This window comes from Mus pahari, chromosome 14 (genome assembly GCF_900095145.1).
Source record: "Mus pahari chromosome 14, PAHARI_EIJ_v1.1, whole genome shotgun sequence".
Classification (NCBI taxonomy): Eukaryota; Metazoa; Chordata; class Mammalia; order Rodentia; family Muridae; genus Mus; species Mus pahari.
In genome coordinates this window covers 22,217,358-22,244,438 of record NC_034603.1, presented here as the reverse complement: position 1 = coordinate 22,244,438, position 27,081 = coordinate 22,217,358, and the positions used below count along the sequence as shown (strand labels likewise).

The following is a 27,081-nucleotide window of genomic DNA, read 5'->3' as shown; positions in this document are numbered from 1 at the left end:
AAAAAAAAAAAAAAAAAAAAAAAAGTTCCCACCCTTTGAGCAGGTCACTTGACTTGTCCCTGTGGGTTTGGGGCTGGGTGGCTAAACACTTAGGTATGGTTTAGGAAGGAGTAGGAACAAACGTGCCTCAGGAGCAGCAGGGAGCTCAAAAACTGGGCTGAGACCCTCTAGGAACTGGGCAGGGTAGATAGACCAGACGAATTCTCAGAGAGCTGGGTCACACTCAGGCAAAGCGCCCTGAGGAATCAGGTCTGACCACAGGCTACCACAACCTTGTCTGTCTAATAGGCAAGAGCTCTGAGCCCAGACGATTTCCTCAAAGTGACTCCAGGTATCCCAGGTCTCCTGGGAATACTCCAATTTTCAGGTTTTCTCTCTCAAACAGAGCATCCCCAGACAGGCTACAGGCTGGGCCCTTCAGCTACCAAGTCCTTAGACAACACACATTTGTCCTTGGTAGACTGTGTAGAAGCCATTGCGCCCACCGTCCGTGAGATGGTGAGGGTGAAGTGCTGAAGAGAATGGAACAGGGTGTGGAGCCAAAAGATGAGGGCAGAGAAGGCCAGATGTCTCCCTGGCTCCCGCCTGCCTGTGGCTGAGGAGGCTAAGCTACAGACTCTTGGAGTCATCCTCCACACTTTGAGCCTTCTGCAACATAGGGGCTGGGGGATAAGGGGCGGGGCAGGGGTCACTTTTGTGACTAATAACCCAATCATGGAAAATGACAGTTTCCTGAGCCACTCGACCAGAGGTAGCCACATAACTCTTTATGATGTGGCCAAAAATTCCTCCTGTCACCACAGCCCTAGAAAATGGGTCAAAGATATCTTCTATGGAACTCTCCAAGCGGGGGCTTAGTTCACACCATCTACTCCTATGTCACCGACCTGCAAACACTGGAGCTGTTTTGACAACAAGGTCATGTTCCCTGCAGTGAGCTCAGCCTTGACTCGGACTCAGTCATCAGTCTTCTCCTGCTCGCTCCTCCTTGGGGGAATGATTAGCTATGGAAGTCACAAAGGCTGTCTGGTGTTTGTCTCTGGAAATGTGTCCATAGCGTCTCTGAGGTCTGCAGGGGTATCTAATCCTCACAAGATGCTTACAAGTGGCTGAGGACTATGTTGGCCTAAATACCTGTCATCCAAGATGGCATACTCTCTCTTTCTCTGTGTGTATGTGTGTGTTCACCGGTAAATATGCATGTGTATGTACAGGTGCACATGCATGTGTGTGTGTGTGTGTGTGTGTGTGTGTGTGTGTGTATGGCATGTGTGTGTATGGCATGTGAGTAGAGCAGTGGCTCTCAGACTTCCTAAGGCTGCGACCCTTTAATACAGCTCCTCATGCTGTGGTGACCCTCAGCCATAAGATTATTTTTGTTGCTACTTCGTAACTGTAATGTTGTGACTGTTATGAATCAATCGTGAGAGAAATACTTTTGGAACTAGGGGTTTGCCAAAGACCCACAGGTTGAGAACCAGAGGTGGAGTGTGGGTGTTCCTCATCAAGGTGCTGTCCACCTTGTTTGTGTCTCCCTGTCTGGAACTCACCTATTAGGCTAGGCTGTCGTCCCCCAGTACTGGAGAAGGGAAGTATGTATGTCAGCACTCCCGGCCTATCTTCACATGGGTCATGGGAATTGAACTCAGGTCCTCAGGCTTTAGCACTTTAGCCGCTGAGCCACCTCGGGTTTTTGGCACTAGGCTGCAGTTGATGGCTGGCTGCTAGATCCAACATGCATGGTGCTCCCCACCCCCGCCCGAATATCAAGTATCCCATTGGCAGCAGGGTATGGTACATCTTGCACCTGGTCTGCATTCAGTGCTAGGATGAACTGTGGGCCCTGGGCCACCTCTCCCAGCATGCTAAGATTTGGCTACTTCCCAGATATTGGGCATGGCCTTCTGTTGCAAGCGTTGCGGTGGAAGCCATAAGAATGAAACAACAGACTGAACTGGGTTTGAAGCTTGGCCTTGTGCTGACTTATAGAGGATCTGCATGGAGGTGAGCAAGGGGCCCCGGCTTTCAGGCAGTGGTACTCAGAAAGTGCTTAGCTCTGAGAGCTCCAGCCAGTAAAGTAAAGGTTTAGTACCAGCATTCCTCCTGCAAACAGGGATGGGATCTCCAGCATGGATATCCCACAGGTCTGAGGAGAAATTGGCTCTTAAAAGCTGAGGGTGGGTTGATCTAAATGCCAGCCACGCAGGATGGTCCAGAGCCTCATCTGATCTCTGGCTATGGCTGGGTAAGGGCTGATGGCCTTGTCCTGACAGGACCCTAAGAAGTCTCTAGTCAGTCTTTAGTAAGGGACGAGAGGTCCTGTGTCTGCCTGGCACAGTGCCGGGCTTTTGCTGACTCATAGAACTTTGCCTGGAGCCCAAGGCCCAAAACAGTGATTCAGGCACCTCGGAATCCAGGGAAAACCAGCCTCGCTTTTCACCAGAGAGACCAGCCCAGCTGGGCATGAGCTCACCGGCCAGACAGTGACAGGGACAGTGGGAAACTGCCCATCCTTTATAGGCAAGAAGAAAAAGAGGCTGAGTTTTGAGCTGAAACATTCTTTGAAAACCCCATATCAACCCATCTAAAATTAGCTTTCGGCATCTAAATCACTTCCTGTTACAGAAACCACAGGCCCAATGCTTCAGTCACTGCTCTGCCTGCTAAAAGGAGGTGGGGGCCGGTGATGTATTGGTGCTGCACACCAAAAACTGTAATGATTCAAAGGAGATATGGAAATCGGGAGCCCCTCTCCCTCGCAGCATAAGGACTGTTATGCAAGGTCCATGTAGGCTACTGCTGCGGCGACAGAGTACAAACATGTATGTGCACAACACGCATGCACGCACTGCCAGACTCACATATTGATGGACAGGGAGCAGAGCCTTCTCCATTTCTCCAGAAGAACTCCCACAGGGATGGTCTCAGCACACCTACCTCTACCATGGTTCTTGTCTTTTGTGAGACAGGGTCTCTCTATAGTCCCTGGCTGTCTTGGAACTCACTATGTAGACCAGGCTGGCCTCGAACTCACAGATACCTGCCTGCTTCTGCCTCCCAAATTCAGGGATTAAAGACGTGTGGCACCGAGTCCAACTGCTGTGGCTCTTCTAAACATGGGATGCATGAAGAAAGGAAGGCAGGTGTCTGGCCCGTTTCTGTGCCTACAGTTCTGTCCTGACTTCTCTTAAAGGTTCTAACAGGCTCAAGAAACAAGGTTAGCTCTGTGCTTAGCGTTTGGTCAGCCACTGCCAAATGTTTCCTGGGTAGGGGAAGCCAGGTAGGACATGGGCTAGAGACATAAAGCAAGTCAGAGGCCACCTCTGCATGTAAGGAGCTCAAGAGAAGGCAGCCATTTGAATCTCAAAGTTCTCCAGAAACCCCTGTTATGCTTCCCTCAGGCTCCAGGTCTGTCCCGCAGGTACCAGCAGCTGTGACAGATGAGCAGCCTACCCACGCAAGGGAAGCCGATATGTGTCACAAACCTGGTGAGCCTCAGTCAGTGTCCTGCGAACTATGAGGGAAACTGGGTATGCACCTGATTGTTTGATTACGTTTGCCGCTGTTCTAGGACCCTTAGTAGTGATGCCCGGTGTGCAGAAGTTTCTCAGTAGATGCCTATGAGGCAAAAACCAGAGATGGAAGACTGGTTGATGCTAGCACTGAGTACCTACCAGCTCCCTACCTGGACACACAAGGCAGCGTGTCCCTCAGCAGTGCCTCTACAGTGGGGCTGTTGGGATGCCAGATACCTGCCTGCTTCCAATGATCCAACTGAGTAGCCTTGGTGGCTTCATCTTGCAAGTACAATGGCTGGCCTCGGTGAAATCATCTTCAGCGTGACAGAGGCCTGGTATTAAATGGGAGTCTTCCTATAATGAAGGTAGACGTGTGCCCGTTATGCTCCTCAGTGCTCTGTGGTAAAGAGACCCAGCCTCCAGGTAACTGGGTTGCCAGGTGACCATGCATAGTCTCACGAGCATGGCATATGCGTTTCCTAAATATTTCAGGTTACCGGGAAGAGAAATACAATTGAACATTCACAAGGCCTCGGCTTGGGGAACTAGGGATGCTCAGGCCTCCACATTTGGGCCTGCCTAACTAGAAGTAATGGAGAACTTTCATCCGAGGATATAGAGGATCGGGGAGAATCCTGAGTTCCTCACAGGCTGTTGGGATGACTGTGAGGTTAATGAAGCAAGTGTGTGTGGGGGGGGGGGGTTTACCAGCACTGAAATGGCTCTTGTCTGGGTCAACAAAGCTAAATGAGGGTTTTCTAAAGGGCTGAGCTACCTGGCCTGGGGATGGTCAGCATCCTTTTACAGAACAGACTGTTTCAACATGCCTCCTTTAAGTTAATCCCTAACTAGTCACTGAGGAGCCAATGAAAATATAACTGTGTCCCTCTATAATCATATGTTCCACCAAAGACAAATAAGTATAAGGGTTTGTTGTTGTTGTTGTTGTTGTTGTTGTTGTTTGTTGTTGTTGAATAGGATCTCCAGTAGTTCAGGCTGGTCTCAAACTCACTATGTAGCTTCAGACAACTTTGAACTTCTGATCTTCCTGCCGCTATCTCTAAAGTTCTGCGATTACAGAGGCGTGTGTCACCATACCTACTTTATATGGTTGGGGAGATCGAACCTGGGGCTTTGTGCATGCTAAGCAAGGACTCTTACCAACTGAGCTACATCCCCAAGCCCCTAAGATAGGTAGTTATAATACCAAATTGTAAGTACAAAGCCAGAGAGGTCATAGCGAGAGATGGGGTTCTGTGGGTGTACAGAGAATGTATATGCAAGCCATTCTAGGGGCAGGGTACAGTTCTAGTAGACTGTGACAGAACTCAACAGGGATAAAGTATCACTAAGCTGAGTGAAGAGATCAAGAGATTATGGTCAACTGGTTGTATACCTAGAGTTCAGTGAAATTTGACTATGGAAAAATCTTCTAGTGTCATTTCCTATAGTAGAGGATAGATTTTTAAAATGATACTGGCAACAGAGACTACTCATCCGGAAAACACTGCATACCGCTGTTGAGTTTTAGATAGGGTTGAATGATTCGAGGGAACTGAGATGGGCTACTGGGGAATAAGGAGTCTATTAGAAGAGGTAATAATGCCATGGACAGACAGAAAGAGGGGCAACAGCATGGGGGCGGGGGGGGCCAAGGAGTATTTAAGCCACAGCACCAAAGACAGGCAGCATGGTGGAGTCTCTGAAGAGGCTCAGAGCCCACACGGCAGAGGAGGGGACCTCTTCCTGTCCATCCTGAGGACTGGAGAAGGTTCACAGCAGAAGCCTATCTATAACCAGGCTCTCTGCCTCCCTGGCGGGAGGCAGTGAGGTGGCGGGGTGTGGGGAGCGCAGTGTGGTACCCCCTTCCATGTAAACTCACTACCCAAGGACTCACAATGTCTCAGGAGATGCCTGGATAGACCTGTGAGGGGCCTGTACGAAGGCTAGATCCTTACAATTAAGACTGCGATGGGTACCCGTTGAGCTCCAGGGTTATATCAGCAAGCTACAGGGATGTAGTTAATACTGCAGCCTTAGAAATGGTGCCAACCAGGGCGAGGCAACACTGGTTATCAACACTATTGACTAGCAGGGTCCCCCACCTTTGCATTAAGATATGAAAAATAGGGCTGGAGAGATAGATGGCTCAGTGGTTAAGAGCACTGACTGCTCTTCCAGAGGTCCTGAGTTCAATTCCCAGCAACCACATGGTGGCTCACGACCATCTGTAATGGGATCTGATGCCCTCTACTGGTGTGTCTGAAGACAGCTACTGTGTACTCACATACATAAAAAATTAAAAATAAATCTTTAAAAATATGGAAAATAGGTATAGAATATTAAAAGCAAATTTTTATTTTAAATCACCGGTTCTGAACCTGTGGGTCATGACTCCTGTAGGTGAGTAGAATGGTCCTTTCACAGGGGTCACATAGCAGATATCTTGTATATCAGATATTTACATTATGATTCATAACATTAGCAAAATTACAGTTATAAAGTAACAACAAAAATAATTTTATGCTTGAGATCACCACAACATAAGGACCTGCATTAAAGGGTCACAGCTTGAGACCACTCTTTTAGATAAACTGAAAGGAATTACTGCATCTTCTATGTGAAACCAGTTAATCCCACAACCACCAGATAAAGTAAATATTAGTGTCAGACCTAATTTCTCAGATGAGAAAAATGACAAAAATAGAAGAAATAATTTTTAAAGGTTTGAATGCTTGACTAGGGAATGGCAGAGCTAGACTTTAATCTTGGTGGTGTCCGACTTCAGTCTATGCATGGTGTCACTCTGGCCCCTGGCAGTGGGAGACTACACAGGAATTCCAGATATAAAATCGACAAACCAAACGTTGGGGTCTTCTCAGATACACGGATGGTTTCCCTTCTGAGCATCCTAAATCCCAGTTCTATCAAAGTCAAGATCTGTGTAGAGTTTCTCACAAAGCTGGACAGGCCAACTGTGAAGTTCGTATTAGATAATTCCTCATGCGGGGGAACGAAGGTGGAAGATTCAGCCTATATTATATCAAAATATGAAGGACTCCCAATGCCATGGTACTGATGCCAATGTATACCTAAACCCATAGGTCAGAATGAGAGTGCAGAAGAACCACGCATTATCAAGTTATGGCTGCACATCAGGTAGGAATGATGGCTTCAGTGCTATCTCACTCTCCATTAAGGGTATCAGGTTTGCCCCAGTGTGGTTAACACTTAGGAGTACGATGATATTCATGTACTTCTTACATAACAAGGATGAGGGTGCATGTGGGCACAGCACCTCATTGCCATTCTTTCTCTCTCATTAAGAGCACTCCAACATCGATGATCTTGGCAGCTCCTGTAGAATGAGGTATCCACTAGCAAAGTCCCAGATTCCAATACTCATTGCCTTCGACAGTCTACTTCACATGAACAGGAGAAGTAATGTTTTGCTCTTGACAATGCTGCACCACAAAGAGCCAATGTGAATTCTAGAACTTGAAAAATGTCTGTTGCCAGTTGTGATGTTAACTTGAACAGTCAGTGTGACACAGCCTAGAATTAACTCAGAAGAGAGTCTCAAAGGACTGAGTACTTGGTTGGTCTGTGGGCCTGTCTGTGAGAAAAAATACTAATTAAGTTAATTGATATGGGATGACCCAGCCCACTGTGGGCAGCACCACTCCTGAGGCTAAGGTTCCTGAATTGCATAAGAGTGAAGAAATGGAGCTGAGCACCAGCAGGTAAGTGAGCATGCGTGTATTCATCTCTCTCTCTGCTCTTGACTATGGATGTCTGATGACTACTCTCAGGCTCTTGTTGTGACTTCCCTGGAGTGACAGACTCTTAACTAGAATTGTGAGCTGAATAAACCCCTTCTCTCCTTATCTTTTTGTCGGGGTATTTTATCATAGCTACAAAAATGAAAGTAGGACACTGAGAATATCAGCAATTTATTCTAGCCGTGTAGTCTTAGGGCGTCTTCTGTCCCTATTACTCTCCTTCAGTAAGCAGGCCTATTAGAATCTACTGTAGGGACATTTCATCTTATTGTGAAATAGATGAAGCTTTCAATAAATAATATGAAGACAGTTGTTCATTAAATTGCTTAGGAATACTTTCATCTTTAAATAACGGAAAAATTCAATTCAGGTTGACATGATATACAGGAAACATTTTCAGCTTATGTAAATGACAATGTCCAAAACAGGTTAGGTGTCAGAACAAAGCTGACTACAGAATAGTAGCCAGAATAGTGGGTCCAGATAGAAATGGGGGTCCTCTGATGAATCAAAGGCAAGAAGCAACAAGGCCCATGACAAGTTCAGCCCTGGGAGGCAGAGCCCAACATGTAGACGGAGGTGGAAGTATCTCCCATCTGAGTGGCATTCCACTCCTAAAGCATTTTGCCCAAGCTTTGAGACTGTTAGGGTAGCATGGGGACAGAGAGGGTATGGACAGGAGTTGATACAGAACAGAAAATGGAAAGAGTCAGCGGTCTGTGTCTGTTCACATGTACAGGGACAGCTGAGGACAGAAGCATCACCTTTCCCATTCTCTCTAATGAGGAGCAAAATGTCTTCTACCCACAGATGTACTAGCCCTAATTACCCTCAGTTCGCCAAGTTAGAGAGGAAGAGCATGCCCATCAGCCAGGGCCAAGAAAAGTCATTCTTTCCATGGAGAGGTACCAGAGGTACTCAAGGAAGAGGATGACCTTCTAGACCATGGTCCGAAGGCCTGGGGAAGACGGCTAGAGATGCTGCAGCCTTACATGCAGGAAATGGAATGCTGGGGGTGGTGTGGTTCAGAAAAATACCCTTTGGTTTTTATTGATCCACTTCTAAGTTTACCAAGAAGGTTCAGCCCAGAACGGCATTCTTGTCTCTCTCCACCCACTCTGCAGTGACTTCAAAGGAAACTTGTGGGGATTGAAGTACTCCATCCCAGGAAGGAGAGAAGAAGAGGAAATCTCCCTTGAGGTTAAGGTGTGAGATGTGCGCCACGGAAGACCTTTCAGTGCTGAGGCTTCCTGTGTCCACCTCCAGAGCCTCTCAGAGACCAGAAGATGGTAAAGAGTTCACCAGACTCTTCACAGGAAGGCAAGTTTTCGACGTCAGTTTACAGCCGAGTGGCCTGCCATCAACAGGGTAGGCATGTAGATGGATTCACTGTTTAATTCATTTATGCCAGAACACAGGACTCACTTTGAAAGGGAGAGTGAGCAGGGATAGGGACAATGACACAGCTCACTGAACACCCCCGCCCTACTCCTAGTTCCACTCCAAGCCCCTAACCCCATCCCAGCCTTACCTGTCTCATCTTAGGGACCTCCATTCAGGCCAAGCCAATATCCGTGGCTTTGAGGAGGGAAAGTTTCAAAACAGACCAACATGAAGCAACGTTGGAGATTTTATTAGGAGACATTTTTGATGCAGAGGTTACTAAAGAAGTGATTGGGGGGAGGAATGAACAGTACCCAAGTATAGGAATGAGCTTATTCAGGGAGTCACACTTAGATGTCTGTTCAGTGGGGACCAGGTGGCTCTCAACTCCCATCTCTCAAGGGTAGTAAGAAACAGAAACGTGAAAAACGGACCTCCGGGTGATGGTGCTAGGTGAAGTACAATGGAAGTACTTGGGCACCATAGGTCTTCTTGCATACGTGATGCTTAAGGCAAAGCCTAGGAAAGTTATGACAGGGCACACACAGAGGACTCTGGGTGAATCCTGAGTTGTCATTCCAGTCAGTGAAAAGGCCTACTGTGTGCAGTGTGTCCTCACAAGTGCTTTTGTCAGGACACAGTGCACAGTGACTTTAGGAGGGCGACCTTGACTGTCTAACCATTGAGCCCTGTAGTGAAGTGGTTCTTCAGACAATGTGGAAAGCCTCACCAGTCATTCTCAACCTGTAGGTCTCCACCCCTTTCGGGGGCCTACCTACCAGATAACCCATATATCAGATATTTACATTACAATCCATACCAGTAGCAAATTACAGTCATGAAGTAGCAACAAAACAATTTTATGGTTGGGGGCCACCACAACAGGAGGAACCATATTAAAGGGCTGCAAGCATTAGGAAGGTTGAGAGCCACTGTGTTAGATGCCGAGTGAGCCTACATCTCCTCTTCCATCTACCCCTGAAGGCACGAAGTGACACTACTCTTGTATCTGTTTCTCAAGGACAGTCTCTACAAGACACAGGTTAGGAATTTTCCCTCAGTATCTGTCCTGTAGGCCCTCAAGTAAGAGTTGAGGATGCCGAATTCCCCCTGGGTCCCCACTTTACACAGGATACTAGTTTAGACTGGAGTAGCAAGGAGCAAATGACCTCACTCCTGCTTTGAGGATGGAATAAATCAAAAGCCACTCCAGGGAATACCCCAGGAGGCTGACCCAGATGGAGGAAGGAGAAAATAAATAGGGAAGACAAAGCTGAGGAGAGTCAACAGGATACGCCTTATCATCTCATACCATTGGAAGTGTGCCAACATGGCTTCCTGGAGCAGCTCTAACCACTGGTCTCCCGAATCAAATGCCTCCGACACTTTCCTGCATTCCCACAGCCACGGGAAAGGTGCAACTCCGAGGCATGGCAACCAAGTGCAGGTTCACCGCGTCACATCCCACCTGTTCTGTACCCTGCATGGCCTCACCATCCAAACAGCTCCTTTCAATCCTGTCACATACACGAGGCTGAGTAGGAGCCCTGCGACTGGAGTTCTTCAGCAGAGCCCGAGCCCTGGTATCCCTAACAAGCCAGGCTCAGCTACACACTCTGTTTACTCATTCAAAGAAACGAGCCACATTGAAAAGGCAAGGAAAGGGATGTATTCAGTGGAGAGGCACAGCAACACCCATCACATCCCCGGAGTCCTGACCTGGGATTTAGGTTTAAATAGAGAACAAGCATAACTAAGATCAAAGTACGATCCTGCCCTGCGCTGACCCACCATTTTTCTTGGCTCCAGTCTGTGCTGTAAAGCAGTCTGACAGGCCAGAGACACATAAAGTGACAGGCGACCTCCTGCTTGGCCTGTGTGATGGTTTGTATATGCTCCGCCCAGGGAGTGGCACTATTAGAAGGTGTGGTCCTGTTGGAGTAGGTGTGTCACTGTGGGTGTGGGCTATAAGACCCTCATCCTACCTTCTTGGAAGTCAGTATTCTGCTAGCAGCCTTCAGATGAAGGTGTAGAACTCTCAGCTCCTCCCGCACCACGCCTGCCTGGATGCTGCCATGCTCCTGTCTTGATGGTAATGGACAGAGTCTGTGAACTTGTAAGCCAGCCTCAATTAAACGTTGTCCTTTATAAGAGTTGCCTTGGTCACAGTGTCTGTTCATAGCGGTAAAGCCCTGACTAAAACAGCGTGGCACTAGGTTTAAGCTTTACTCTCCTGAGCATGACATTCTGATATTCCTGGGAACTTTCTGATTCTTTGGAACAGTTTTGGTACTCTGATAGTACAAGTGTCTCTCTTCAAGTCAGGATGGCCACACTTCTGTAGAAGTCTGTCTGTTTCTTCCTCACTTCCCCAACCTCAGTGACATCCTTCCTTTCCCCAGTTCCTTAGAGGGCCATTGCACTCTGTCCCCTCCCCTGAAGCCTTCGTAGGCCCCCAGTTCAGAGAAGGCCCTCCCTTCTTCCATCACGCTGACAATTTTCTTCTTGAGAAACGCCTTCTTTGCTATTTATTGTTCCACCGGGATGGCTGTATCCTACTAGACGCCACTTCTTACAGAAATGATGTTTTTGTTTTTTCATTTTTATTTCTCCTTACTGCGCTTTGCTTCATTTCAGCAAATCAGAGAATCAGCATTGCCTAGAGCCTCTTGTAAGTATTCCCATAAGGGTTAACAAGGTTAAAAGATTATTACTCCAGCTTCAGACACAGCTAGATTGATCTCCGAGTCCTCTGACCCTCTGCACTCGGGAATATCCCTTTGCTGAAAGGGACTGTGGTGATTTGAGTAGGTTTGGCCCCCAAAGACTTGTGTGTTTGGATGCTTGGCCCACGGGGAGTGGCACTCTTAGGGGGTGTGGCCTTGGAGTTGGTGAGTCACTATGGGGCTGTGCCTTGAGGTTCCAGACATAAGCTGAAGCTACACCCAGTCAGAAGACAGTTTCCTCATGGCTGCCTTTGGATCAAGATGTAGAACTCTTGGCCCCTCCTGTCATGATGAGAATGGACTAAACCTCTGAAACTGCAAGCCAGCCCAAATTAAATGTTTTCCTTTATAAGAGTTGCTATGATCATGGTGTGTCTTCACAGCAAAGAAACCCTAACTAAGACTATGCCTGTATTCTACATGGTCCAGCCCCATCTCTTTCCATAATGGCCTTATCTAACTCAGAAGCTTGCGTGCACTCAGGAATAAAATTAGTCAGTGACAAAGCCTGGATGAGACCTGGTCATACTCAGGCCTCTCTCTGGGGTGAAAAACGAACCAAACAAAAATTGTGTTATTCAACCTGTAGGTGGAACAACAATATGAACTAACCAGTACCCCCTGAGCGCGTGTCTCTAGCTTCATATGTAGCAGAAGATGGCCTAATCAGCCATCATTGGGAAGAGAGGCCCCTTGGTCTTGTAAACTTTATATGACCCAGCACAGGGGAAGGCCAGGGCCAAGTAGTGGGAGTGGGTGGGTAGGGGAGCAGGGGCGGGGGGGGGTATAGGGAACTTTCAGGATAGCATTTGAAATGTAAATAAAGAAAATAATAATAAATAAAAAAAATTGTGTTATTCAAAAGGAGGGGGAATGAGTTTTCTGTTGTGTTTCAGAGGGATGGAACAATATAACCAGAGGGAAAAATACAAAGAAAATGACTTGATTTTAAAAGTACAATTTTAAAATCCTAACAGAAACAACAGATGCGGTACCATATAATACAGGAAGCAAAAAGAATGAATTAGTGAGACAAACTGGAGAGTAATTTCCCAAATAATTGAAGGAAAAATCATAAAACCAAGAAATGAAGTACTGGAAGAAGTTAGACCAGTAAGGTGTATAAGCCAGGTGTGCTGGGAAGAGCGCTATCAGCATGGGCATGAGGACCTGCGTTTGAGCCCCAGTACCTACACCACTGCTGAACACGGTGTGCACCTATAATCCCAGGCTGGGAAGATTGAGATGGAAGCATTCTTGGGGCTCACTGGACGGTTTGTCTTGCCAACTTGGTGATCTCCAGGTTCAGTGAGAGAAATTGTCTCAAAAAAAAAAAAATAATGTGGGTGGTACAGGTAGGTGAAGACACCCAGAGGCTCTCTGACAGGAGGCAGGTACCACTGCAATGACCAAGTGTGGGTGAGGAGACGGAAGAGGAAGAGAAGTGCAATGGTTTGTGCACTAGGAAGGAGGAGATCGAAACAGCTTGCTGTGAGTGGCCTGTGCTGCCACCTGAGGCCACGGTGCCGTCTGGACCCATGGTGCTACTGAGGATGACTGGGTCGATGGCCCTGTCCTAGCAGGGACCTGTGTTGATATCTGTGGCCCATGTTACCATCAAAGGCCATGCCATGCTGCCACCAAAAGTCTGTGGTCTGGGCTGCTGCCTAGACCCATAGTGATGCTGATGGCTGGGCTGAGCTGATCCTACCCCTGACAGCCACATGGCATGTGAGAAAGCTGGCCCTGCCTCTCTTAGGCTACAGCACTTGAGGACGAGAGAGAGAGAGAGAGAGAGAGAGAGAGAGAGAGAGAGAGAGAGAGAGTGGGGTGGTGGGAGTGGCTACCTGCCTCAGGCTAGAAAGCTGACCATGGTGACAGGATGTGGAAGAGCTGGCAGGCTAACTCAGCTGCCAATCAGGCCCAGACCCAGGGTTTTGATTTGGCCCACCCCAACATTTATCTATTTATGATCTGCTGGAGCACATGAAAGGTTCAACTGCAAAACTGCCAAACTACATAACTGCAGGATCTCCATGGCATAGGGCAACAACAGGAATATCCATGAGGAGTCCTGGTGAGGATTCGATATTGATGGTATAGCAGAAGCCAAGGCCTAGAACCAGATCAATGACTCATTAAGAACATTTGCAAGTAAAGCTGTGTGGACAAAAGGGTGTGACACACTGTGGGACACACTGTGACAAATCACAGCTTCTGCAGAGAGATGGAATTTTTTGTTTGTTTCTTTGATTTGTATATTTTTTTTTTGTTTTTTTTTTTTTGTTTTTGAGGGGGAGGCTGCAAGGGCAGAGGCAGATATGGAGGGACTGAGAGGTGAGTGGGAATGAGGGGCATGATGTAAAATTCACAAAGAATCAATAAAAACTTAATACAACGAGAAAATAATAATAAAAATTAATAATGATGATGATGGGGATAGCAATTGAGAAAAACACCCAATGTCTGCCTCTAGCTTCTACATTCACACACAGTTTAAGCACATAACACACACACACACACACACACACACACACATACATGGAAACAATCAATCAAGTAAATACCTGAGATATGAAGAGATATAAAGAGCCTTCAGATGTTAAGATACAGCTGTGAAGGGAGTCACAGAAGCCCAGAGTACGTGAATGTATGCTGTTGACATGGGCTTGGCCACTGAGTGCCGCAGACCCATGGAGGACTGCCAAGCCCTCCCCAACAACCTGGGATGAAGGAAGCTTCAAGGAAAACTCAAAAGCCTTCCTGGGGTCCATGTGTGAGTATTGATAGTATGTGCTGAAAATGAGCACCACATTCCTGCCCCCCGCAAGTTTATAACCTGAAGACGGCTCCCTAAAGAGACTGCTCATAAATATTAGCTAAACCCATCTCCTTGCCCCAGCTGCATACCATAAACCCTGCCTCCTTGTTTATCTGTAAACCCGCTTCCTTGTTCAGCTATAAACAATAATCCCACTTTCCTGTCCAACTTTATGTAATAAAAACAATAAGTTTCCTGAGGTTTGCAGTTTCTCCAGAAATCCAGGAGCCCAGTCCTCCTGGGAGCTTTCTGTGGGTCCATCTGTTTGTCTATTTTTTCATTCGCTCACTGCCATTAGTCAGGTCAAGTATCTAGAGACATTCAAGGATGTGGCATAGCTGTCAATTCACATGAGGTATTCACTCTCACTAAACAAATAACATGATCAAGGATATTTCAGATGTGCATAAACACTTGTAAGGGTTAGTTTTAATTGTCAACTTGACATGATCTAGAATCATCCAGAAAGGGGGTCTTAATGAGGAATTATTTAGATTAGGTTGGCCTATGGGCAAGTTTGTGGAGGACTGCCTTGAATACAGTTATCAAGGTGAGAAGATCCAGCCCACTGTGGGCAGCACCATTTCCCAAGCAGAGGATCCTGGATTGTGTAAGACTGAGCACTGGAAGTCATGCTTTAATTCATTGAGTTCTGCTCTTGACTGTGGATGTGATATGACCAGTTGCTTCCAGTCCCTGCTGCCTTGAGTCCTGTTCTCCCTCCCTCTCCCACAGTGATGGATTATGACCTGGAACTGTTGTAGTCAAACATGCCCTTGCTCCATTAAATTGCTTTTGTTATTGTATTTTATCACAACAATAAGAGATGAAAGTAAGACACAGTTCAAAGAGAAAACAGTAACATAACAGGGCAGTTTGGTGATGATGTTTTATTGCAAACTGGGGAGTCAGGGAAGAGTATTGAGGAGGGAACCAGTTTGTTGAGTCCGGAATGAAAAGAAGGCAAACTGCGAGAAGTTCTCTAAGGAGGAAGGCTAGGTAGTCATCAACAAAGAAAAAAAAAAAGTTAAGGAAAAGAAATGAGGTCAGGATGACCACAATGAGGCAAGAGGGTGGGGCAGAGTGAGGTGTGGAACACCTATGAGATTATCATATGAAAGATGGAAACCTCTTAGAGGCCAATAGGTAACAGAAAGGGCATGCATGGGGAAAGCCCACTGTGTACAAATGCACAAGAAAGCCTGAGCTATGCAAATGACCTAGGAAAGATCACATCCCCTGGGTCAGAAACTGAAGCAGGGCCCACAGAAGAACAATATTTACTGGCTTGCTCACTCTGGCTTGTTCAACTAGCTTTTTTATAGAACCTATACCACCTGTCTAGGGCTGGTACTACTCACAGTGGGCTGGGCCCTTCCAAACTAATTAGCAAGCAAGAAAATGTCTCACGGAGATGCCCCTAGACTAGAGTGATAGAGGCAATTCTTCAATGGAGGTTTCCTCTTGTCAAGTGTGTCAGGGTTTCCATCATAGTGCTGACCGTGGTTAGCCATCCCAACCACAGAACTTCTAACCTCTCTCCCAGCCCTGCCTCCAGTGTACTTTGGAAGTACACTCTTGATAAAGATTCTCTGGGACTGCTACTATCCACGTGTTCGGTTCTTGTTTGTTTGCTTGCTTGCTTTATTCCAGGACACAGACTCTGATATCTACTGATAACAACGCATTGAGTAACGGGGAGAGTAGTAGGCAGAGAGAATGGGGAAGCAGGCTGGGGAAAGAAGAACGATCAAGCGTAGCCATGACCGTAGGAGAAAAACATGTTAGGAGAACTTCAGCCTAGACAGCACTCGCTTTGGTCAAATGGAGAGTGGCCCTGTCACAAGTAGAAATATTTACATTATGATTCATAACAGTAGCAAAATTATAGTTATGAAGAAACAACAAAAATGATGTGGTTGGAGGGTCACCACAACATGAGGAACTATATATATATTAAAGGAACAAAAATAATGTTGTGGTGGTGGTGGTGGGGTCAGACCATGAGGAACTGTATTAAAGGGTCACAGCATTAGGAAGGTTGAGAACCACTAATCTAGACAAAAGATGGCAGTAAACTTGGACCTGAGTCTTATTTTAAAAATACCTATTGCATATATTTTGATATATTAGCATATATCACCTATAATGAACTTGGGTGATAGTCATTCTCCCACCCCTCTCTCTCTTCAACTCTTGCTGGGTCCCTTCTTTCAAAGAGTCTCCTCTATTTCATGCCTTTAAAAATTACTTGACTAGATTGGGCTTATGAGAGAAAGCATGTCATATTTGTTGTGCAGAACCTGGCTTATTTTGCTTAACACAATCTCCACCTCCACCCATTTTTCTGCAAATGACATTATCTCATTTTCCTTTATGGCTGAACTATATACCTGTGTGTATATAGGCCATGTCTTTTCTTCACACATTCTTTTATTGCTGGGCACCTATGCTGGTTCCACAGGGTCACCATAAACAGAGGTGCACAGAGATGTCTGGTGTCAGCTGACCTGGATTTTATTGGGTATGTACCAAGAAATGGCACGACTGAATCACATGATGTTTCTAGTTTTTTGAGGAGACTCTATATGGACTTCCATGGTGGCCACACTAATATACATTGCCCCCAACCGTGTGAGAGTTCTCCCCTTTCGCACATACTCAGTGCCATTCATTGTTTTCATCGTGATAGCCATTCATACTCATTGAAAGGAAATTCTAGGTAGTGTTAACCTTCATTCCCCTAATGGCTAAGGGTACCTAACACCTCTTTCTGTGTTACCTGCCATTCACACTTCCTATTTGTCCTTTGGATGTTTGTTTTTTTCCCCTTGAATTTTTTAAAATATATTTTGATTATTAATGACCTACTGGATAAGTATCTGGCAACAGTTTTCTCCTAGTCTCTAGACCAGTGGTTCTCAACCTTCCTAACTCTGTGAGCCTTTAATACAGTTCTTCATGTTGTGGTGACCCCACCATAAAACTATTTTTTATTGCTACTTCATCTCTGTAAATTTGCTACCATTATAAACTGTAATGTAAATATTTTTTGGAGACAGAGGTTTGCCAAAGGGGTCATGACCCACAGGTTGAAAACCATTGCTCTAGGCTGTTTCTTCACTCTATGGATTGTCTTACTGTGTGGAAGACTTTTAATCTGGTTCCATCTCATGTTTCTTTTCCCTTCCTTTCCTTTTCTTTTTTTCTTTTCCCATTTATCTATCTATCTATCTATCTATTTTTTATTTTTGTAACAAATGTACTTTTAATTGATTTCAGGTAAAACCTACACAGGGAGGAGGAGCAGAGATTAACTCTGGCCCTAATGTGTCAGAGCCATATCATCTACATTAGAAAAAAAAACCAAGGCATTATGTCCTCACACACGTGTGGCTGGCCTCCAAATCTGGTCATTTATATTCTGTATTTCTTCTTTAGCTCTTCTATCTTTTCCACATAGGTCTTCATGACACTTCCCTTGGAAGTCCCTCTCAGCTTATTCCATGCAACCCACTTGGCATTGCCCTTGAGGTCCAATAGACCCAGCCAATCTGTATTTACATCACCCACAGTAGCTTGTTTGAAGTGACTGTAGATGAACAGCATCTCTTCATCAGTTGGCTGAGTCTTGAGGCGCTTCACCTCCTCAGCAGCTTTGTCAAATTCAGCTTGAGAAACACTGGTGAGGTGACATGGATGCCAAAAGCACGGGAGCAAGCTCAGAAGAAGCAGCAATCAAGTTTACCATCTCATTTTTCAATTCTTGCTTTTATTCTCTGAATTACTAGTGCCCTAAAGTAATCACTTCTGCCTATGTCTTGAAACACTATTCTATCTCCATGCCTTTGTTTCCTACATTTGTAACCAAAGGTCTGGATTTCTTTACTCCATGTATATTTAAAAACACTTAAACAATTACCATTATACTACCTTCTATCTTTAAAAAATGATTAAATCAAATTTCATTCATCTCTATCCTTTGATTATCTGCTTGTTGGAGGCCAGCAGCCTCTACTTTCTGCCTCTCTCTGCTTTCCTAGCAGCCTGTCTCTTTGCACAGCAGGGGCTTCCAGCACTTCAGAGTTCAAACTCTCAGAGGCAGCCAGAAGACTTTGAGAAGGACCCCAGGATAAATCCCCACCACCCAGCTATCCAGGTCAGCTTTAGAACATTGCTGTCCTGACTCATGCCATGAGCCCCAGAATTATGTGTGCCAGTTTAGCATGCCCTTTGTTCTAATTCCAAACCTGTGCTTGGGGAGGAACAATGTGGCTCAGGCAAAATACCGCAGCTCTGCTAAGAAACCAGTTCTCCCTACCTCCTAATCTTACAGAGAAGGCATACATATTCCATTTGGGAATCTCCAATTCATTTCTAAAAGTGATTACAAACCCCATATTGGGTGCCATCTGTTGCAGTAGTTGTTAATCCACCCTATACTTCCTGGGTGGGGTGCTTCCTTTACACACACCCAAATGTTTTGAATTCCGGAAAATACGACACACACACAAGCAGCCTTATTTTTAATATGCTTTAAACAGCTCAAAGGCTGAGCCACTCCCTAACTTCATGTGGCTAACACACACTCCCCTCTGATATTCCTGAGTTAATACTTACTAAGTCTATATTTTATCTTTGCTCTCCTGGACCCTGCTAGGCAGCCCTCCTGGGGTCACTTTCCCCCTGTACCTACATGTTGGCTGTCTCACCCTCCTGTACCTTTCCTGCATGGTCCATCTCCTATGCCCTCATCCTGGCCGAATGCCCTCTTCCTCCTTCCTCAGTCCCTTTCTGGGAATCCTAAAAGTCCCACCTTTGTCTCTCTGCCCAGCCATTGGCCACTGGTAACTTTATTGACCAGCTGGAGACTGGCTTCCTTGGGCTTTTGGGTAACATAATTAGCATAAGAACACAAGCCAGTACAGAAGCAGGTGACACCATAAGCAATTGCTAGGTCCCTGGGAGGAGCCTAATGGAATAGCCTGTAAGCCAAGGGTATGTGTCTATTCTTTGTGCCCACACTGTGCTGGTTTGTATACATGGGTTTGTGCACTATTGCCTTAGGTATTCAAGGTCTTTGCAGTTTCTAGATCAATGTAAGACTAATTTTGCTATTTCTAGGAAGGGTGTCACTGGTATTTTGATAATGTTGACTACACTGAATCTGTGGATGGCTTTGGCAGCCATGGTCATTTTTACAAAACTGATTTTTCATAATCTACAGACATGGGCAGTCTTTCTGTCTTAGTGTTGAATTTGTAGGTAGTTTGAAAGTCGACATGGATATCAGAAGCTAGATTACAAAAAAATGAGTGAAAACATGAGATAAGGAGAAATCAGAAAGATTAAGAGACAAAAATAGCTAAAGAAAATGAAAATTGTTTTAAACCAGAATAAAGATAAATATTCATAAGCATTTATAGGCTGAACCATAGCTTTAAAATAACCAAGGTAATAATAAAAAGAGAATTGATTGCAAAATTGAGAAAACTGTAATCATAATATGCATTTAAGCTTAATTCTAACTTTAATAGAACAGAGAAATATTTAGAAATTTGACTATTATTAATAAATAAGCCAAGCTTACTAGAAATAATAAACACTGTATTTTATAAACATCAATTTACAGTTTGCTAAAAGACTCATAAGAACAACCTCAACATATTTCCCAAAGCAGAATATATTGTTGTCCAGAATTTTTACCATATTGTAACAAAAATAAGGAAGAGGAGGTTAAACAAAACTCCCCTAAAGTAAAACAAAAACAAAAACAAATCACCATCTAAGGAACTTTGAGCCAAATAAATCTCAGACTGAGTGCTGAGGAGACAGCTCAGTTGCTACAGTGCCTCCACACAAGCCTGAGGGCCTGAGTGAGGACTATTACCATGAAAAGCTAGGTGCAGCAGCACACATCTGCAACCTCCATGCTGGGGACGCATGTTTTACCATCAGCCAGCGAGCTCCAGGTTTATTGAGAGGCCATGTCTCAAAAAATAAGGTAGAAATCATTGTGTAAGATATGTGATGTTGATCTTGGATCCCTCAAGCATACACATACGTATGCATGTACACTACCCCTACACCTCCCCATATACATATAAACAAATACATAAAACACACACACACACACACACATACACAAAGGATATAAAAGTTTCAAATAAAAGCCAATACCGCTATGTACATCTGAAATGGATTATAGAAAAAAATTAGTTCACAGAAAAATTGCTGGATGTAGAAAGTTACGAAGTATTTCCTACACCCTCAGCAACAACAATAACAACATCTGGATATGTTATAAAATCACAATCTTTTCTAAGACACTCAGAATGCCCAGATCCCTCTGTAATCAAAATGCTTTAAAAAATCAAAAAGATAGCTGGATGTGGTAGCATACACCTTTAATCCCAGCACTCTGGAGGCAGAGGCAAGAGAATCTCTGTGAGTTCAAGTGCAGCCTGGCCTTCAGAGTGAGTTCCAGGACAGTCAGGGCTACACAGAGAAACCATGTCTCAAGAAAAACAAAACAAAACCCTAAAAGACAAAAATTACAATACTCAGAATGGTAAGAAACACAAGCATTGGGTCACCCATGGCAGGACATATGGAAGAAATGTTGGTTATCGCAGACACAGGTAAGAAGACTGTATAGCCCACCTAAACCCATGCCAAAGGCACAGAAGAGCTGCTGTGAGAGCAGGCAGCTCCTTGGTGTCATAGAGTATCAGAGGAGGCTCCCAAATGCTTCTTTAGATGCTAATACAGACTGGCCTGTATCACTGTAGACTTCTCAGTGATGCCTTCTTCCCTCCATGGCAGACATAACCCTCCTCCATACCTTCTCCACCTGTAGGCAAGAGAATGTGATATCCTTCTCCCAAAGAGAGAACAGTTCTGGGGACTTGGGGCCAGGTAATTTACTGTTCTTCTCATTGTTTGGCACAGTTTCCAGTACAAAGTTTGGGAAAGGACCGCAGAGCACTCCCGCTTGTCCCCACCACTGGGCAAGCAATTGTGAGTAGGAAGCAACAGATGGCTCCTGGAGGAGGGGATGGGGTGTCGGGAAACATGCCTCTGACACTCGTGCATGAAGTGTAAAGCTGTACAGCAGGAGCAGTGACCAAACTGCCCACACCAATAACTTAGATGGAGAGCTAGGCACAATGCTTACATAATTTTACATATAATATTGGCGTGTAATCAAAATTAAAGAAACAGACATGCTAAGAGACAGAGCAATTGATTCAGGAATGACTCTGCTATCCAACTAGGAATTTACTATATCTATGGTTAATAAGGTTAATTCTTGATTGTTTTTAAAGGGGTGATAGGCATATACACACAGTGAGTTTGAGAGAATTTGGAAACCTTAGGAGAGATCCAATGGACATACAGAAGTGAGGAAATAAAGTAGAGAGAACCAGAAAGTGCCTTGGATAGGCTCGCGGCAGCCCTGACAGCGGTATGGCCTGAGACCCGTTGTGATGATACTGAGAGTTCGAGGGGACTTTAGGAGGTTAGTCACCAGGATGGAGTCCCTGTCAATAGGCTGACAGACCTCGTGAAAGATTCGAGGGACTAGCTAGGTTCTTTCGGCCCTCCCATTCCTTCTGCGTGTGTAGACAGTACGTTCAAGGTGTCTGAGATTTGGAGACCAACCCTCAGTGCCTTGATCTGGGCTTCCAGCTGCTAGAACCGTTTTAACAACATTTTTATTACAGAAAATATTAGAAAGGCAAAACTTGAATTTGCATCTGGCCAGGCCTGTGCTGTGTCCATGCAAATGAAGGGATGTGCAGGCATACCTGCGGCCTCACAGGTTTCCCCCCCATCTTGCTTCCAAACTCTGCTCAGCACTGTTGGCCTTGGGCTCATCCACTTGTGCACTTGGAGTCCAGCCTGTGACAAACGTGTCTGTACTGAAGTCCCACAGGCTGTTTCCATTAAGCAATAGAGTGCAGCTATTTATACAGCATTTACATGAAGTCTGGAGATGATTTAAAGTACAGGGGACGATCTGGAGAGACGGTTCTGTCATTGAGAGCATTGTTGCTCTTGCAGAGAGGCCAGGCTTGCTTCCCAGAGCTCATGTGGTGACCATAATGAGTTACAGGGGATCCAACACCACTTCTTCTCTCTGCAAGCACCAAGCATGCATGTGGTATACATACATACATGCAGGGAAACACACACAATAAATTAAATCAATCTTAAAGTTTTTTTTTTTTAAATCAAACCTATAGAAGGATATGCACACACATGGCCAATACTGGTTAATTCTGGCTAATACTGGTTGTCAACTTGACAGATCTAAAATCACCTTGGGAACACATATCTGAGGAGCTTCCTACATTAGGCTAAGTCTGGGTGGCAGCATTTCTGAGTGCACAGAGTGCAGACAGTGAGGTGAGCACGGTGTGACTGGCTGCCTCACACTCTGCCGCCATGCCTTCCTCACCTCAAACCCTGAGCCAAAATAAGCCTGAAGCTTCTCAGGTATCTTCTCACAGCAGTAACACACAATGCAGAGGTCATGTCAAGATGCTAGCCTGGGGTTTTGAGAATGAAGGGGCTTCAGTCTCCTCAGATGTTGGGTTCCTGGAATAAATGTTTTAAGACCTCAGAGAGACTTTTAAGCAAACAAAACCAATTAATCCAGAATTCCTTGCCTAGATAAATAATCTTTAAAATTAGTTTAAAAGAGACTTGATGGATTAGAGAAATTTGCACGAAAAAACAAAGCCAAACAAAAAACAGAGCAGAAAGGACAGAGTTCCCGTGTCGTTCCCCACCCCTGCCCGTATACAACCTCCCTGGCTGTTAGACTCCTACTCACTATGGTGTATGTGTTTTATCAATGACATGTGGTTTAACACAGTAAGTTCACGGTTCACTTCACACTTCATGCTTGGCATGGATATTCTGAGGACACTGACACATCCTGTAGTACCAACAACAATGTCTCCATTTGCCTAAAACACACCTGTGCGGGATCCACCAATACATAGTCACTACTGACTTCACTGTCTCAAGAATCTAACCTTTGCCAAAATGTCTTATGTATAGTAGAGGCGCTGTGTAGCCTCTCAGTGAGAGCCCTCACTGAACAGTCACTTAAGCTGCCTGCCTTTTTTTTTTTTTTTTTTTTGTGTGTGTGCTTAATAACTGAATAGTCCCAGTGCATGAATACCTCATACCCTGGTCTGCTCGCCCATTGAAGGACATCTTGGATGCACACAAGAGTTCAGAAACTATGGAAAAAGCATTCATTTGCAAGTTTTTCTGTGGGCATACATTTTCTTTTAAAGTTTTGATGTCTTACTTTATTAAATTTGCTCTTTGGCTATTTTATATTCTATATAGTTAGGGTTCTTTAGAGAAACAAACTGACAGAATGAATATATATCAAAGGGAGATTTATTAGAGGCTGTGGTCTAGCTAATCCAACAATGGCTGTCTCTCAACAGAAAGGGGTCTTGGTAGTTGTTCGTTTCATGAGGTTGGATGTCTCGGCTGGCCCTTGGTCTATGTTAAGAGTTCTGAAGAAATAGCATTTTCAGCCTCTCTTCCTATCTTCCAGCCCTCACATTCTTTCCACCCCCTCTCTAGGATGTGCTCTGACCTTGAAGGGCATGGTATAAATGTCCTGTTTGTGGCAGAGCACTCAGTGGTCACTTAGTCTCAGTACTTGAGCAGCCATGAGTTCACACTGATTGATTGATGCTCATTGCAAATGAGAAGCTTCTCTGCTTAAGGTTGAGGGTAGTATTTATGTATGGTTTCTGCCATGCCAATTTCGCTAAATGACAGCAGCAAGCTTTCTGATAGGGCCTATGACCTTCCAGCCATAGCTTTTTGACTGAGCTTAAAATACCAGGCATGAATTATCCTCTTGTGGAGAGACTTCCAGAGTTGTTGCTTACTCTCACAACGTCGTGCCATATTGCATCCGTGGACACATCTTGTCTGGCAGGTTAATATTGTAGGTCTTAGGGTTGTAGTAGAGTAAGGACACTGATGTCCTTTCTCTCTCTGCAGCCGCCATAGCTATGAAAACTAACCAGCAGGGAGGAAGCTGCTGGCCCTGTTCTAGCTTGATTCTTCTCTGTCCTGCAACTAAGGAGTGTGATAGCATCTATGATAGGGTCCCATCGTCATGGCAACAGCCTGTATTGTTTGGGGGAAGGAGCTGGAGCCTCTCCGGTCATCATGCTCATAAAGAAATATCAAGTAGGCTTAAGTTTTCAACTTGTTAATTGCATTAATGTTAATTAACCTGTTGTGGGCCTATGTAGGCCCCATTCTTTGTTTCTGTTTTGGTCTGACACTTTCTTCTTTCATTTTGTGTTATTCTCCAATCATTTTAGCCTTCCATCTCTCCCCTTTCTTAGAAGTTATACTTTACTTCTTTGCTATCTTAATCGGTTGCCTTAGAGTTTGGCACCACATTTCCCAAAGTGGCAAGTCCTTTGTTCAAACAAACAAACAAACAAATGCCCACCACAACCAACAACAACAACAAAAAAATCCCACATCACTGCATGCTGGCTGCAAGTACCTTATATACCCTAAATAAAAAAGATATTTTTAATTCATTCTATTGCTGTGTAAACAGCGACACAATTATCACATCAACCAAGGGTAAGAAAATTGTGAGCTCAGTGATAAGAGGACTTGTTTATTAAGAATAAGGCTGTAATCCCACAGCAATGACAAAATGGAACAATACCCCAAATGAAAATGTGTTCTGTGTACTTTAGAGGCTATGGCTGTGGACACTGGAGCCTCACTATGTCAGTGCAGGATGCACCTAGCAAAGGCATGTTACTAAGACAGATAAAGGGATCTATCTGTCCGGGACACTGGGTAGATGTGTAAGCACTGTTGAGGCAGTACTAAAAATCTGTTAAAATTCAGGAGCTGGGGAGATGGGTCAGTGGATAAAGCATTTGCCTTGTGAGCCTGAGAACCAGAGGCTCCATTCTTAGAATCTGTGGAAAAGCTTGGCAGGCATAATAGCGACCTGCAATCCCAGCAGGCAGAAGGCAGAGACTGGAGAGCCGCAGAGCAAGCTTGCCTGCTAGACTAGCCAGCTTACTACACGATAGAGGCTCTACCTCTCTATAGATATTTAGATATAGAATGAGGTTCAGTGATAGACCTTTGTGGTGGTTTGAATGTGCTTGGCCCAGGGAGCACTATTAGAAGGCATGGCCTTGTTGGAGTAGGTGTGGCCTTGTTGGAGGAAGTGTGTTATGGTGGGTGGGCTTTGAGACCCTACTTCTAGCTGCCTGGAAGTCAGTCTTCTCCTAGCAGCTCATGCACTTCCTCCCTAGCTCCTCATGCACCATGATGGAGGCTAGAATAACCCTGAGAAGCTTGCATTATAGTATCCACTACTCAGGACCAGAACTAAGATCCCAGCAGCCTCATCTATCCAGAAACTGAGGGCCAGAACCATCCCTTATCCAAAAGAAGTGAGGAGGAAACATTTTGTTGCTCAGAGAACAATTTAAACAGAGAAGGCACAGTTAGAAATTGGAGCCAGGCTTTTGTATTTGCTTTGCAAAGTGTGATGATTAGCAAATCATCATTGACAGCTTGGGTTGACACCTATGACCTCCATGTGGCTCAGGTCATGAGGAAAGATGTGAGAGGACCGTCCATGTAGTAAATGCATGGCCATTTTAACATGCTTTGAAACCCAAAGGAGAAATCTCATACAGAAAAAGCCTATGGAAATCTAATCCCATTGCAAAAAAGTGTCCCTCCCTCAAGAAAGTAAGGTGACTGGAATCACCTTCAACTATTAAAGGACAGTTAGATATGGGGATGAGTACTGGCTGGACCTTCCCAACAGTCCCTTCCAGGAAGGCCCAACCTTTGACACTGTGACAAAGACTTTCATCTGCAAAGTTGATTGTACAGTTTTCAAGGACAAACAAGTTACCACACACACACACACACACACACACACACACACACACACACACCAAAAACCTCATGATGCTTTAATAAGTTAATAAGTTAAAACTCTGTCATAAAGTTGGCCAAATGCATTGAAGACAGAAGTGAATGGAGGAATGAGTTGAGGCAGGGGTGTCAATAAATAACTTTAAAAATATAGAGGCTCAGAGGTTGCCTGGCCATGGCTACACGTAGTAAGAAATGCATCTGAGGCAGAGATGGTTGCTCAGCGGGAACTGAAAAGTTTGTTAGTTCCCTTTGTCTACGTCTCCCTAGGAAGACTCTCCAGGAACCCACTAGACCCTTTAACACATTAATCAGTGTTTTAGATTTATGTCTGATCATTCCAAAACCTGTAGCTTAGTTGGATCTCATTCTGGTGCTGGATCTTTGTGCTTGTGGGGGACTGAAGAGAGCCGAGCAGGTTACACACTTCCTACATAAAAATGAGGGCCAGAGTTAGGGTCCCCAAAACTCAAGTGAAAAGCTGAGCAGACAGAGAGGTCTCATTTTAATTCCAGCTTTGGAAGGCAAGATGGGGGGAACCCACAGAACAAACTGGCTTGTGGAACCAGACCTATCAGCAAGCTCTGGGATTGATTAAGAGACCCTGACTTGATGTATAAAGCAGAAGAGTACTGGAGGGTGGTTCTAGACATTTATGTCAGACCAGCAAGTTTACATCAGATCAGCATGCGCATCCCTTGGGGTNCCTGTGCCCTGGAACATGAACTGTTCTGGTGTGTCCTAGTCTTTCCTCTTAGGAGGAGCAGGATGGCAAAGGTGCCCTGAAGAAGGTATTTCTCTTTTCCTCACATTCTTTAGGACATGATAAAACCTCCAGCAGGCTACCCTCTGATACGTAATTTTTCTCAAAG

At 45.0% G+C, this 27,081-nt stretch overlaps 1 pseudogene; it reads right to left on the bottom strand.

Moving 5' to 3' along the window:
• Window positions 1–17,647: 17,647 nt before the first annotated feature.
• On the bottom strand, window positions 17,648–24,281 carry LOC110331246 (annotated as a pseudogene).
• Between the last annotated feature and the right edge of the window lie 2,800 nt (window positions 24,282–27,081).